Genomic DNA, 15,706 nt, shown 5'->3' with positions numbered 1-15,706 from the left:
CATTCATCCAAACTCGTCCTCCAAGAAGGATAGCGAAAATATCACAAGAGAAGATAACCAAATCTAAGTGATGATGATATAAATGAATCATCTCACTTCTATTTATACACTCTCTAATTAATTTGATTTAGCCTAATTGGCCTATTTGAACCCCTATAATAAAATAATGTGCATAATAACATTATTTTGTATGACAAGCCCACCAAATAGCTCAATAATGTAAAGATAAGTCCCTCAAGAGGGTCGAATGATCAACAAAGTGAGTCATTGAGTCTTTTAGGAGGCCTAATGAAGTCTAAGGGGTGTCATGATGTAGATATGGATTCCAAACATAGTGGACAAGGGGTCGGCCCCTTGTTTTCCAAACAAAAACCTGTGGTGCTCCCAAGTAAGTGTGGGGACACAAGGACATCCTCATGGGTCTCCAAATGGATCGAATATTCCTATAGACCAACTTTAAGGGTTGGAGTAATGACATAAGCCCTCCCTCTGCAGCGGGAGACATCTTGGAACATCTGCCAAGTGTATGGTGTAACTGTGGGGATGGTTGAGCATGGTGAACCAAGTGCATCATCCTCATCCCAAAGGTGGAACACGAACAATCGATGAGTGTTGTTGGGGATCCATGAAGTAATATATGCTATGGTGGAGGCCCATGGCTCTCAATGCTCACCCTACAAGTGCCAATGTGGCCCTCTAGAGAGTTAGGGCCCTGTATAGGGATACCAAGCCCCAAATGAAGACCCACTTGCAATCCTACACAAGGTCCAATGCGTCCCCTTGCCCTCCAATACAACAAGTCATTATAATAATCAAGTAATAAAGCTTATAATTCATGGGATCAATGGGGTACTTCATGGTGGTAGTGGGATTTGGCATGTACAAGTGTCTCCAAGCTCAATACGGGGGGGTTAACCAAGGACCCTATTAGGCAGTTTCAACCTCTAAAGGTGTGACATTGTCTAGGGTACACCCCTCAAGTGGTAGGTGGAAAATGATATAATAATGGAATGGAGTAGGGATCAGGGGAAACATTCAAGCTACATGCCATGGTGCAAGGGTAGTTATAATAAGGGGGAGCCCATACCTAGGTCTATGAGTGAAGGATGGAGCAAATCGTGGTACATGAGTTACCCCTACCTTTGTTTTTCCACCCTTCTTCATATGCCCTTTTCCTTTGATTGATTTTTCTTCATGACTGCATAGGGCTCCAGGCGATAGAGAACATGATTTGTAATATTTAGCAATGGATACCCCCTTGAGGTGGGGCATTTCTTCGCCCACCAGGGGTTTGGACAATCATGGGTTCCTTAATGATGGAGGGGGCTCATCTAGGGCCCATAGGAACCAGGGTGATGGCCATGGGTAAGGGGTAGAGCTCATGTTTAACTTTTTTCCACGTGTTAAATTTGTATGTCTCAACCATCTTTTGCATTTTGTGGTATATTTCATGTTGGGAGTGGCCAAATTATTCTTTCCATTTTATTTTTAGCTATAGCAACCTTCAAGGCATCATTTCAGGCCCGACCCAAGATGTGGACAAGGGAGGGGAAGGCTAACCCTATGTGGACCCAGTGGGCACATGTGGACCTGGATGGGGAAAAATGATGAATGGGGTTAAGATGAGTGGAGGGGGTGATGTATATTGAATTAGGAAGAGGTACCAACCAACCAAATTTGGTATTTCCCATGTAGTGCCAACCCTAAAGCTCATGTTCAGTAAAGGAGATCCCACTGAATCGGGAAATGGAGACAAGAATACAGACCTAACCCACTCTTTCCATCGAATCCCCCCACCAATCCATTTCCAAAAGTTCCCATGAAAAGTAAACAATATTACCCAACCAAACCAATGAAAAAGCATACCTCTGGGGTCGGGAGGCCCACCTTCAAACATATATTCATAAAATATGGGTGAGGGATCACATGGTTGGCTCAAGTGGTGGAGAAAACAGAACATCGCGCTATCTAGGGGCTACAAGGGGTTGTTGGTTGCCATCTGAGGACCATCTAAGAGAAAAAAATCCTATATACACTACCCACAGGTGGTGGGTAACATCTGACTCCCACTGGGACATGATCTCTTAGAGAGGTTCGTGAAGCTACTCAAATGGGTGGTCATGAGAATGCCAACGATATCTTGGTATTGCAGACCTATTACTTGTATATATCAAATACCAAGCACACAAGGCAGAATGTATTTTTTTGTGTCTTATGATCACCCATGCTTAGTATTAGGTCGTAAAACTCAACAAGAAAGTAAAATGCAAATTTAATCTAAATGCAGCTAATTTATCATGAAAATATCATATGATGCTAGTTCTAATGAGAAAATGAGCATGAAATGCATCCTACCCTAACATGCATATAGTGTAATTCCCATGCTAAGTGTAACCATAAATCCAGTGAAACCAACCTATCATCAAACCAATATAAATATGCATGCCTATATGATTGCTTGTGTAGCAAATCCCAATGTGAATGCAGAAGCAATCACATGGAGGATGAAGTGGGGCGGGAGGTGGGAAAATATGATTTCCATGCGAGGTAATAGGAAGTTGTAGGAGAAGGAAAATAAGTGAATCCATAAGTGCGGGGCTTTCCCTCTAAGTACACAATGGTGGAATGTGTTGAAGAATCTAGGGCAAAGTAGTGTTGTGATGATTCTTCGTTACTTGATAACAATTTGTGGAGTCTTTTTACTTTTCTTGTTAGCTCATGCTTATTCTTATTCTTATTAGTGTATATGTGTGTACTTCATCAAACTGCTACCAAAACAAAATAACAAGAACACAAAGTTTTGGCTCTCTGCCAAGGACAAAACCTCTCCACTCTTGAGAGGAAAACCCTTTGTAAGTTTTCTCTTAGTGAAGCTTCTTATTTGAAAAACTTCCAAACCCTTGACCCTTTACTAGGATATATTCCAAGCATAAGGCAAATCCTTCCTCTTTCTGCACTATAACTTCCGGCACATGGACCTCTGTCTTCCGGCACTTCTACTCCTTCTTTCGGCACTTTTTTCTTCCTTATATAGTAAGTAGATCTTATAGGAGAGATATTTATAATTAGTGATATCATTCACCTAAGGATACTCACTCCTTTAGATCATCTAAGTTCCCTTTTGATGCATGGTAGTAGGCTGAGTGTGACAACACTGCAGCCCTAGTCTTCGCACGTGGGAGGGTCCTAGTTGTAGGTATATGGCTCCTTCTAACTTCGCTTGAGGTCCTTCTCTCTTCGCTTGGATGGGAGGCCTTGTAAGCCTATTTAGAAGCCCAAACAATGATAAACTTGAGACTGTTATATTGTTGTTTATGTGACTGTAGAGGTGGCTCTATTCCTCGTACGTGTGACTGGTTTTCACCTTAGAAACAGTGCCTTTGACTACGGCTTTAACTTCTTCTCCTTTGTTGCACTAGAGGCTTCTCAAACCTGTATTTTCTCCACCCTTACTCGACTATCCTTCTTCGTTGATTTCAAAGATTGATGATGTGTTGTATGAGGAGTGGACAGCCTCTATAAATAGAGTTTTGTCCCTCCTCTTTAGGCTGACTTGACTATCTTTTAGGTCGACTTACAATTTGCACTATAATTCAACTTTTATTCATCGTTTTGTTGCTTGGAGACTTCGTTGATGCTAGGATAGGATTTGACTATGCTTGAAGATGTTCCCATGACATACATGATGCAACACTCCCCCAAAGGGTCTTATCATAATTACATTTTGACTTTGACTCTCTAGAAGCACTTCAAAATTTGCTTGACCTATTTTCAATGAGCAAGAAACTTGTTGACAAATAATACAAAAATAATTTATCTTTTCTTGAATAAGTACAAATATCAAAATTACATTTATGAAGACCAGACCTAGTTACATTTCCTTCAACACTCCCTCTTAACTAGGGAGGTATTCATACAACTTTACAAGGTGTTTGGAAATTTTCAATCTTGAAGAATTCACATAAGAGAAACGAATTTGCAATCCATCTGTTATAGCATCATATTCATCAGCATTGTCATAGTGCAAGGCCTTGACTAACAGCTCCATCTTTTAACTAAGGCCTTGATAATGATGGCGAGACCAATGATCTATAGACATCTTCATCATTGTCTCTCAAGGTACATACCCACCTTGGTGTTCTCCGAGTATGACCTTCTAGGACTATTCTTATCTTGGGTTCCTAGCCCTCAAATAATATCGGTCATGTTTCCTACTCTTGTCTTGGATGCCCTACACATCCTCAAAGAGTATCGGATGCCATATGATTACCCAATCCTCCCATTCTCTCTTCCCAAATGAAGACAAGAATGTTGTGTCTATCTTGTGTCTACATTTCCATTCATGGCCTTTATCTAGACTTACGGTTGTTAGTCCTAGTCTAGTGCATGACCCATGAAACGGAAAACACAATTGTCACTCCTTTGTAATCAGGGGTGATCCAAAACTACCTCTTGATCAGGGACCTGTTAGAGCTCCCTCTTAACTAGGGACTATTTCCTTCATCAGCATCTTCTTCTTCATGGTTCCTTCAATTGCTTGATCTCCTTTCTTTCTTGATGTCATGAAGTCTTCGATTGAACTTCTTCTAAGTAGGGCACCATCTATCGATCACTTTCCTTCTTGGTTTATCATGTCATTACTTCATGGAAAGTGACTATCATGTTTTTCTTGTCATCTTGGCTACTCCTTTGTCATCTTGTCCATTCTTTGGAATACTCTCCTCATTGTTGCTTCATAGTACTTGCTAGGTTACATGCTTTGACCAAGTAGCGCTTCATGACTTCATCCTGATATTGCTTCAACATTTAATTTTTCTTTTATTGGATGGCTTCTTCATCACGACATCTCTGTAGAGTAGAATCAATTATCTACACCTTTTTTATCTCCAAGGCCTTCATAGGTGTCAAGGGTCCTTTCTTTATCAGAGTTGTCCTGCCTTCTTTCAGGAGATATTTTCAAGGCCTTTTTCAGATAGTGATTTTCAGTGATCATGGTGTTCTTCACATGCTTCATCTATTTTCTTCATTTTCTTCTCCTCAGATAAATAGGTCAGCCATCTAATGCTTCTTATGAGAGCATTCCTTCATTGCTTGATTTTTCATCTTGTCGGCATTTCTTCTTGCTTCTTAGTCAGCAATCTTATGCTCCTTATGTGATCATATTCTTTTGTTGACCTTCATTGCATTATAGTGCATGCCTTCGAGCATGTCCTTGGTGAAAGAGATTCTTTCATGCTTGATCGCATTATAGAGCTATACCCATGACTCAATAATATACAAATGATAACATGACTTAAACTTTGATGCATACATACCTCATCTTAACTCTCCTTTGATCATCCTTTAGTGTGGCCCTTCTTGCTTCATCTTAGCTTTCCCGCATATCATCCTTTTCTTGAATCCCATGAATGGGATTCCTAATGAGACATATTCCTTGGTTCATGAACCTTCTTTCGAAGGTTCCATCATAAGATCTTAAGAATCCTAGCCTTGCAAATTTTTCCTTCCTCTGATGATGTAGGTCTTATAAGATTCTTATCATGATCAAGTTTTCTTTCATCATGTATGAGGTCATAGACTAGGTATGCTTCTTCTACATGAATATCTTGAGCTATATTTGTCATGCTCCTATATTCTAGAAGATATTTCTACTTACGCATTTTGATCTTAGCATAAATGTTACATCTACATGAGTTTCTAGAACTCTATGTACATCATGTTGCTAGATTCTAGAGGGTGATTCTAGACATGCAATTTAATTTATTCCTACATAATCCTATTCTTCTCAAAACTTTGAAAGAAGTCTAGAAGTAAAGATTTTGACCTAGTAATAGTAGAGATTCGGAGGATCTTCCTTCTTTTGCTTCTTTCCTTCTTCTTTCATCTCTTGAGTTATGTGTGCTTCTTCCCTCTTCCTTTTGTTGTTGTCCTTCTTAAGCTTAGGACAATTCCTTTTGTAGTGTCCATATTCTTGGCATCCAAAACATTAGATCTTGGACATGTCTTTGTTTTTTGTTCTTCGTGGACCAAACTTGCCAAATTTACCCTTTCTTTTGGCCATGGTAGCAAATGCTTTCTCCTTTGATCCCACATCTTCTTTTTCCTTAAGTCTAGTTTCCTACGTCCTGCATAGAGACCACATTTCCCTCAGAGTGGTTGCTTCCTTCTTGGCATAAATGCTATATGTGAATTTTCCCCACTCCTCAGGTAGAGCATTGAGTACAACAGTTGTCATCTCTCTGTCAGACATGACTTCCCCAAGCTCTTGAAGTTGATCTCTCATTTCAGATATTTTCATGAAGTAGGGAGCTATTCCTTCCTTTTTTATCTTCATCTTGTATAATTCATTCCTCAAAGATATGACTTCTCCAGTTCTGGATACTGAGAATAGCTCTACTAACTTATCATAAATTTCTTTTGATGTCTCAAACTTGGAGACATAGGGAATGAAAGAGTCTTTGATTGATTCTATCAGAATCCTTTGAGCTCTTGTCTCATCCTTATTGTACTTGGCTAAGGCTTGAGTCTGCTCCTTAGCAGGGATAGTGATATTCCTTTTAACATGCTCTAGGAGTTCATTTTCCTTGAGAAGTAGATCAATCCTCTTCTTCCATGCAAGAAAGTTATTAGTACCTACCAATTTATTAATCTCCTTGCAAAAAGACGTTGATGTATATTTAGAAGGGACATGTACTTACTTGATAGATTTTGAGATGTAATGGAATTGCTTCCTCCTTGAAGGCTTGATGGCTTGTCTTCCCTGGATCTTGATGTTCTTCAAGTTGCCTTCAAGTGGACTTGCTTGGTGATGGGTTTTTCTTGAAGACTTGTAGCTTGATGTAGGTCCTCCTTCAATCTACTCTTCTTTGTAGGTGCCTTTATATAAGGCTCTTCTTGATGAATGATGGATTGTAGACCCTTCTTTTCCCTGAAGTGGTTGAGACTTCTATGCTTGATGCTTCAACTTTGTAGATGCTTATTTTGACGAGTGTTCTTGAATTTCCCTTTCCTTGATGTATCACCTATGCTTTGATACCATGTTGAAGAATCTAGGGAAAAGTAGTGTTGTGATGATTCTTCGTTACTTGATAACAACTTATGGAGTATTTTTTATTTTCTTGTTAGCTTATGCTTCTTCTTCTTATTATTAGTGTTTATGTGTGTACTTCATCAAACTGCTACCAAAACAAAATAACAAGAACACAAATTTGTGGCTCTCTTCTAGGGACAAAACCTCTCCACTCTTGAGAGGAAAACCCTTTGTACTTTTTCTCTTATTGAAGCTTCTTATTTGAACAACTGCCAAACCCTATACCCTTGACTAGGATATCTTCCAAGCATAAGTCAAATCCTTCCTCTTTCTGCACTATAACTTCTGGCACATGGACCTCTGTCTTCTGGCACTTCTGCTCCTTCTTCCGGCACTTCGTTCTTCCTTGTATAGTAATTAGATATTCTAGGAGAGATATTTATACTTAGTGTTATCATTCACCTAAGGATACTCACTCCTTCTCTAGATCATCTAAGTTCCCTTTTGATGCATGGTAGGAGGCTGAGTGTGACAGCACTGCAGCTCTAGTCTTCGCACGTGGGAAAGTCCTAGCTGTAGGTATATGGCTCCTTCTAACTTCGCTTGATGTCCTTCTCTCTTCACTTGGATGGGAGGCCTTGTAAGCCTATTTCGAAGCCCAAACAATGATAAACTTGAGACTGTTATATTGTTGCTATTGTGAATGCAAACGTGGCTCTCTTCCTCGCACATGCGACTAGTTTTCACCTTAGAAACAGTCCCTTTAACTGCGGCTTTAACTTCTTCTCCTTCGCTGCACTAGAGGCTCCTCAAACCTGTCTTTTCTCCACCCTTACTCGGCTATCCTTCTTCGTTGATTTTAGAGCTTGATGATGCATTGTATGAGGAGTGGAAAACCTCTATCCATAGAGGTATGTCCCTCCTCTTTAGGCTGGCTTGACTGTCTTTTAGGCCGACTTACAGTTTGCACTATAATTCAACTTTTATTCATCGTTTTTTTCTTGGAGACTTCGTTGATGCTAGGAGAGGATTTGACTGTGCTTGGAGATGATCCCATGACCTTGTATGATGACATACATTATGTAACATGACCTCAAAGGGTCTTATCATAATTACATTTTGACTTTGACCGTCTAGAAGAACTTTAAAATGTGCTTGACCTATTTTCAATGAGCAATAAACTCATTGACAAATAATACAAAAATAATTTCTCTTTTCTTCAATAAGTACAAATATCAAAATTATATTTATGAAGACTGAACCTAGTTACATTTTTTTCAACAGAATGAATGATGACCATTAAGAACTCCCTACCACAATGACTACTCGTAATAATATGCTTTGTAGATGTTGGAAGGTCATCATGGGAAGAAAAAGGAGACTTAAGACATGGAAGGGGACAACATATTGGTTGCTCCATGGAGTGATTGTATTCACAACCCTGAGGGAGAAGGAGGGATGCATCTATTGGACAGTTCTTTCTCAACGTCATACCTATGGAGGTGACAGGGCCCATGGTCATTGGAGATCATACGAAAAGGGGTGAGGGAATAATTTGTGGAAGACTCAAGATGATGAACGAGAGAAAAGGGCAAAGGGGAGGGTGAAATCTCATATTCAACAGTTTTTTCCTCCTCAAAATCATAATTTAAAGGATAAAGTGATTTGAATATAGAATCATAAGGAGGATAGGTGGGAGCTTTATCGATTTCATTAGCATTAGTATCAAATATTGTGTCTTTCCTAAAAGGAGAATCGATTACTTCCACTTGCTCCTCTTTGTGCAAGGGAAAATAATAATTCTCCTTCCCAAGGGTATCGATGGATATGTCAGCAAAAATAATGCCTGAGAGACATGGAAGACCAATCTCAACCTCATCCTCATTTTCGGTATCATAAATGGGAGCAAAGATCAAATTAAGGACCCACAATTTCCCATTTCCCCTTTTCAATGCGGAAGTAATCTTCAATGTAATCTTCCAAGGGGCTAATGGGATCACCTTCCCCAAGGTTCTCAAAAGGAGAGTCATCAGGAGTAATATCCTTGGGAAAGGTAAGGTCAGCCTCAACTTCACTTTCCATAGCCTCATCTTCCCCAACACATGTGTCCACAAAATCATCCTTTTCATCATGTGGACTCAAGGGGGACTCATCCTTTTGCTTATTATTTAGGTCCCCAAGGTCCTCTCCAACTTCGTCAGATTGATTCCACTCTTCCATATATTCCTCACTTTGATGATGATCCTTCACACTTGAACTTTATTCAATGTCACCTTGATCATCCAATTGATTACCCTTTGTGGGGCTTTGTGATTGATTATAATATTTATCATTGATTAGGTCAGTCAGAATATTAAAGGCACGGGTTAGGCAAACAAAGTCAAGGAGACGACTAGGATCCTTCTCATAGGCACACCCCATTATGTAGAGTTGCTTTTGTGTTTACCTGTGAAACCTGAGCATGAATTCCTTATCCATATCCTCTAACAAATCTTGATAAAATTCAGCATATTTATCCAGATCCCTTTGCAGTTCTTGAATGTCTTGGTCATGGAGTTTTGCAAATGTAGGACGAAGTTTAATCTCTCTTTTAAAATATTCCATTTTTTATGATTTTACATATTAGGATTAAAATGGAGTTGCCAGGGTGAATTAAAGTTCCTTTATAGATGTTTGTTTCACCCTACATGCATTAACTTTGAAGCTCAATGAAGAACTAGGGCTTCGCTCTTCCAATGGAGTCACCAATAATGATATGTCAATATCTCACATAGGGAACAAAACACACATTTTGTGTCCTTGGCAACAACGCCAAAATGTTATTGCTCAAACTAGCAAGGGTCCTAAAAGGGGAACCAATAAAGAAACTACTAGGTCAAGGTAAACAATGGAGCAATATCCCATTGTCACCTCAACTAAAGCTCCCTTCTCTTTACGGACTTTAAACTATGGGAGGAGACTCAGTACAAAGGGGAATCACTAGATGAATGGAACAATGAGAGGGAAATGAGTGATTCCTAAGGCCTATTCATGAGAGAGACTCAATTATATGGCTTTCTTGCTATGGAAGCAAGGTGATATGCTCTCTAGGAAGTGCTAAGAGGATTCTTGAGGCTAGGGTTTAGGAATCTATCTAACAAGGATGATTACTAGGCCTGGAAAACCTTATGGAGAATTGGTCTTTGTGTGATATTTTTGGAAATGGTGTCAATAGGTTTTGGGACCGCATGGGACCTAGCAAACCCAAAATTAGGTCAAGGGTATGGAGTTGATCACCCAATGAGGGGCTTGACCTAATTAGGGAGGATAAGAGGATCAAAAGACAAATTTTCTCTGAGGTTTGAATTCAATGACCCTAATGAGGACACTAGCCAAGGGAAAACTAGGGCGAGAAATGGTCCTTGAGCTAGGGTTTTCTATATATCGAGATCTCACCATCGAATTTGCTTCAAATTTCGAAGGCCTCTAGAGAAAACCGTAGTGCAGTTGTGGACCAAAAATCAAAGTGTTTGGATGGCTAGATTGTGAGATAATTGATGCCCAATGTGACTTATGTAGGTTATGCCTAGGAAAAGAGGGAGGTGAAAAGAATAAGCATTGTAAATGATCACCAATGGAGAATTAGTGCCTTATCTTTTGGGAGAGATGGAGTCAAGGAGAATTTATGGTTTGGGAAGAATTCACCCAATCAAGGAGGCCTTCAACAACTTCGCATGGCATTTAGAGCATGAGAACAACTGCTAGAAGGACTTTATACTTCAGTTTGCAATAAATGATGACTTTTCGATATGTATTTAACATAAATTATCTATAGGAACATTCACCCATTCATACATGGCCCAAGACATGATGCAATGCTATAAAGAACAAAAAATTCCACAATTTCATAGAGAAGTAATAAATTTCAGCCTAGTATAACGAAAATCCCAGCAACATGCATGTGACAAAAGTAAATAACAAAAATAGCATTAAAATAGTAGTTACATGTGAAAAAGAGTATATCCAATCATCAACATATGTCAACAGTGAAGCTCCAAAGATAAAATGAAAGAGATCCAAACATCAAAATTCATCCATTCATCCAAACTCGTCCTCCAAGAAGGATAGTGAAAATCTCATAAAAGAAGATAACCCAATCCAAGTGATGATGATCTAAATGAATCATCTCACTTCTATTTATACACTCTAATGAATTCAATTTAACCTAATTGGCATATTTGAGCCCGTCAAAAAAAATAATGTGCATAATAACAATACTTTTGGTGGCAAGCCCACCAAATAGCTCAATAATGTTAAGATAAGTGTCTCTAGAGTGTCGAATGATCAACGAAGTGAGTAATTGGGCCTTTGAGGAGGATTAATAAGTCCAAGGGATTCCATGATGTAGAAATGGACTCCAAACATAGTGGACAAGGGGTTTGCCCCTTGTTTTTCATACAAGAACCTATGGTGCTCCAAAGTGGGTATGGGGGCACAAAGATGTTGATTTGGGGTAGTATCGGATGTGCTCTAGCCACGAAAATTGGTGGAGAGGCTAAGGCACATGAGATATCCAATACCCAGAAAGGGTTTGGACAGATTCTAAACAGTTTGAGAGATATTAAAATAATTAATATTTTTAATGGAATCCTTAAGTCTGAATTTAGGGAAAATAAAATATTAATGTGAATTAATATAAAATTGTGTTAGAATGGTCCAAAAGTCATGGATCAAGCCAGATCTAATCTTAGTCGTTGATTAGGGACTTAATCTCAACCGTTGATGTGTCAACGAGAAAAGTATAAGAGGAGGCTTGAGGGTCACTTGGAGAACACACTGAGGGAGACCAATCAGTTGAATTTCTGGAGTGGGGTTAGCTGAGAAATTGAACCAGTGGTCTGGTGAGCAGTCAAAAGGTAGCAAGTACGGAGCAGAGAGGCGGGATCAGCCACTGAAGATCAACGTTGAGGCAGGAGAGGAAGATGCAGGGCTTTTCAGGCAAACGCAGAGGCAGCAGAAGACTGTGCGGTCACTAGCTGGGCCTGCGTAGTGTGACATAGAGAGGCCTAGGGCTAACGCAGTCAAGCAGGGACTGACGCACAGAGTTGGAGAGTGACGCAGAGGTTAGTTAGGCCGACGCTTGGGTTGGGAGAAGTTTTGGAGAATTATTTCTCTCTATGGGTAAGCCAGTTTGGCACCCTGTTGTACTAAAGAATTGATGAATAATAAAAACCTCCCTTGCTGCACCGGTTTTCTTGCATTGGGTTTTTCCGAGGACAGTTGTCCAAAATAACTGTGTCAATGTGTTGATTCTTGTGCATATGTTTGTTTATGTATTACAGTGTGATATCTGCAATAGTATTTATTTTAATGTTTATTAAAGTAATTTCATGAGTAACTTACTGTGGAATAAGTAGGAAAAGTAAATCAGTGGTTGCAGTGATAGAATTTTCACATGGTACCAGAGTGAGTAATCAGAGACAGGAATGAAAAATCAGCTATGGGTCGAGACCACAATGCAGAGGCATCAACGTCAGGGGACTCACACAGATTTTCAGAAGATTGCACAAGAGAAAGAGATGTTGATTTCTCTATGTTAGCTTCCAAGTGGGAAGAAGAAGTGGCATGTATGATTAGTGCTGCATCATCAAAAGTATGGTATATATACAGTGGAGCCTCGTGGCATATGACGAAAATCAGGGAGTGTTTCTCAGAATATCGAGAAGAGAAGATGAACTTTCAGATCACCATGGGGAACAAGGAAAAGTGTACTCCAGTAGGGAAGGGTACCATAGTTTTTCAGACAGAATTGGGAGAACGGTTATGTGCTACAAATGTGCTGCATGTACTAGGATTTGGGATGAACTTACTTTCTGTATCGCAACTACAAGGCAAGGGCTATGACGTCTACTTCATCAAGGAGAAGGTATACGTCAAACACCCGAGCTGGAAAAAGAAAGCGCAGGTCGGGATCAAAAGTAATCGGTTGTATAGATTACAACTAGAATCACCAATGACACTAATAGGCAATCATGGAGACAAGGACTTTGATGAACTATGGCATAGAAAAATGGGTCACTTGCACCATGGAGCTCTGAGAATTCTCAAGAGCACTGTAACAGGAGTTCCGGATCTAAGTACGAAACGAGATGATGTATGCAGGGGATGTGCTCTAGGAAAGTATGCCAAGGCAGTGTTTCCTAGGAGCAAACAGGGGCCAAGAGTGTACTAGGATTGATACACTTAGATATCTACGGACCTATGTCCGTGAAAGCTCTCAGTGGTGCCGAGTATTTCCTTACCTTCATTGATGACCACTCAAAGAAAACTTGGATTTATCTTCTGAAAATCAAGGATGAGGTTTTCTGTCGATTCAAGGAGTTCAAGGCTCTGGTGGAGAGTCTGACTGAGAAGAAAATAAAAGTTTTGTGCTCAGATAATGGTGGAGAATATGTCGATAAAAACTTCACTGATTTTTGCGCTAAAGAGGGCATCAGAAGAGAGTGGACAGCTCCCTACAATCCGGAGCAGAATGGGGTAGCAGAAAGAAAGAACAAAACTATTGTAGAAGCAGCTAGGGCCATGATGTATGATCAGGATATGCCAAAATTCATGTGGGCGGAAGCATGCAACACAACAGTCTATGTTCAAAACAGGACTCCTCATCGGGCATTGGGCAAGATTACTCCAGAGAAAGTCTTCATAGGGAAGACACCTGAAGTCAGTCATTTCAGGATATTTGGGAGTTTAGCATATTGCCGCATACCTGAAGAAAAGAGGAAGAAGTTAGATCAGACTGCAAAAAAGGGATATATGATGGGATATAGCAAGAATGCTAAGGCATACAGAATCTATCTTCTATGGAGCAGGGAGGTAGTAGTACGACGAGATGTAACGTTCATGGAGGACAGGGCTTTCAGCAGATCTCGCAAGATGCCTTCCGAGGAGCAATCAAAAGAGGAGTCGTTGGTTAAGCCTCTTCAACCAACAGAAGTAAAGAATTCTTCCTAAGGACAAGAAGATTCTCAGGATGAGGAGGAGGAGCGAACAGAAGCATCTGCTGGCAGAGGAAGAACTAGAAGGGAACTTCATCAGATTCTGCGAGATGCAGAGGACTTCATCGGTGTGCCAAGAAACAATAAGAGGGAGTGAAAACAATCAGATAGGTATCAGGAATTAGTATGTCAGGATGGAGAGCCTGCCAATTTTAAGGAGGCAGCTCAACATCAAGTTTGGCTTGATGCGATGGTGGAGGAATACAACTCCATAATGGTAAACGATGTCTGGGAGGTGGTGCCAAGACCTCAAGATAGATTAGTGGTAGGTTCAATATGGATCTACAAGATCAAATATGTTGTTGACAGCATTGTTGAGAAATACAAGGCCAGGTTTGTGGCTAAGGGGTATGCTCAAAGGAAGGGATTGACTATGAGGAGACCTTCGCCCCGGTAGCCAAGTATACATCTATTAGAACCATGATATCTCTTGCAGCCCAGATGGGATGGGAGATCCATCAGATGGATATCAAAACAACATTTTTGAATGGGGTAATAGAAGAGGAGGTATACATTAAACAACCAGAGGGCTTTGAAACTCATGAGAATAAGTCTCATGTATGCAGATTGAAGAAAGCCTTGTATGGGTTGAAACAGGCACCGAGAGCATGGTATGGTCGAATAGATGGCTACTTGCAGAAGATGAATTTGTCAAGAGTGAAACGAATTCAAATCTCTACTATCTGGTTGTGGAGAACGAGCCGCTAATCTTAGTATTGTATGTGGATGATCTCTTTCTGACATGATCATCCAGACTCATTGGGGACTGCAAGAATAATCTAGCCACAAAATTCGATATTAAGGATTTGGAACGAATACACTACTTCCTAGGGTTGGAAGTTTGGCAATAGAAGGGAGAAATCTTCCTTGGGCAAGGGAGGTATGCTACAGAAATCCTGAAAAGATTCGGGATGGAGGACTGTAGACCTATGGATACACCAATGATCACCAACTGGAAGAAGATTGATGCATCAGAAGACAAGGATGTCAATCCCACCCTATACAGACAGCTCATTGGGTCCCTGATGTATTTGGTCAATAACGGGCCAGACATTTGCTACATTTTCAACTCCCTCAGTCAGTTCATGGTGGAATCGAAGAGGGCGCACTGGGCAGCAACCAAACATGTTCTCAGGGACTTACAGGGAACAGTCGATCATGAACTCTTGTACACCAGGAGTAAGGATATCAGATTGAGTGGATTTACTGATGCAGATTGGGCAGGAAGTTCAGTGGATCGAAAAAGTACCTTTGGGTATTGTTTCAACATTGGATCAGGAATGACCTCCTGGTGTAGTAGGAAATAGAAGTCCGTGGCTCTGAGCTCATTTGAGGCAGAATATATGGCAGCAAGCACAGCTTCATGTGAGGCCATATGGCTTAGAAAAATGCTTGTGAACCTATTCACAAGGAATATGGAGGCAACTAGGATCATGTGCGATACTCAGAGTTGCATCAAGCTCTCTAAGAACCCAGTGTTTCATGATAGGTCGAAGCATATTGATATCCAGTGTCACTTTGTCAGGGACTGTGTCCAACGAGGCGCTGTACAGTTGAGCTACACTCATATAGGAGAACAGGTGGCGGACATCCTCACCAAGGCCCTTGGAAGGAAAAAGTTCGACTACTTCAGGGAAAAGAT

Source organism: Pinus tabuliformis, chromosome 4_2 (genome assembly GCF_031772625.1).
Source record: "Pinus tabuliformis cultivar Carrire ecotype Pingquan chromosome 4_2, CPIR1, whole genome shotgun sequence".
In the NCBI taxonomy this organism is placed as follows: domain Eukaryota; kingdom Viridiplantae; phylum Streptophyta; class Pinopsida; order Pinales; family Pinaceae; genus Pinus; species Pinus tabuliformis.
Note: the sequence above shows the minus strand (reverse complement) of the source record.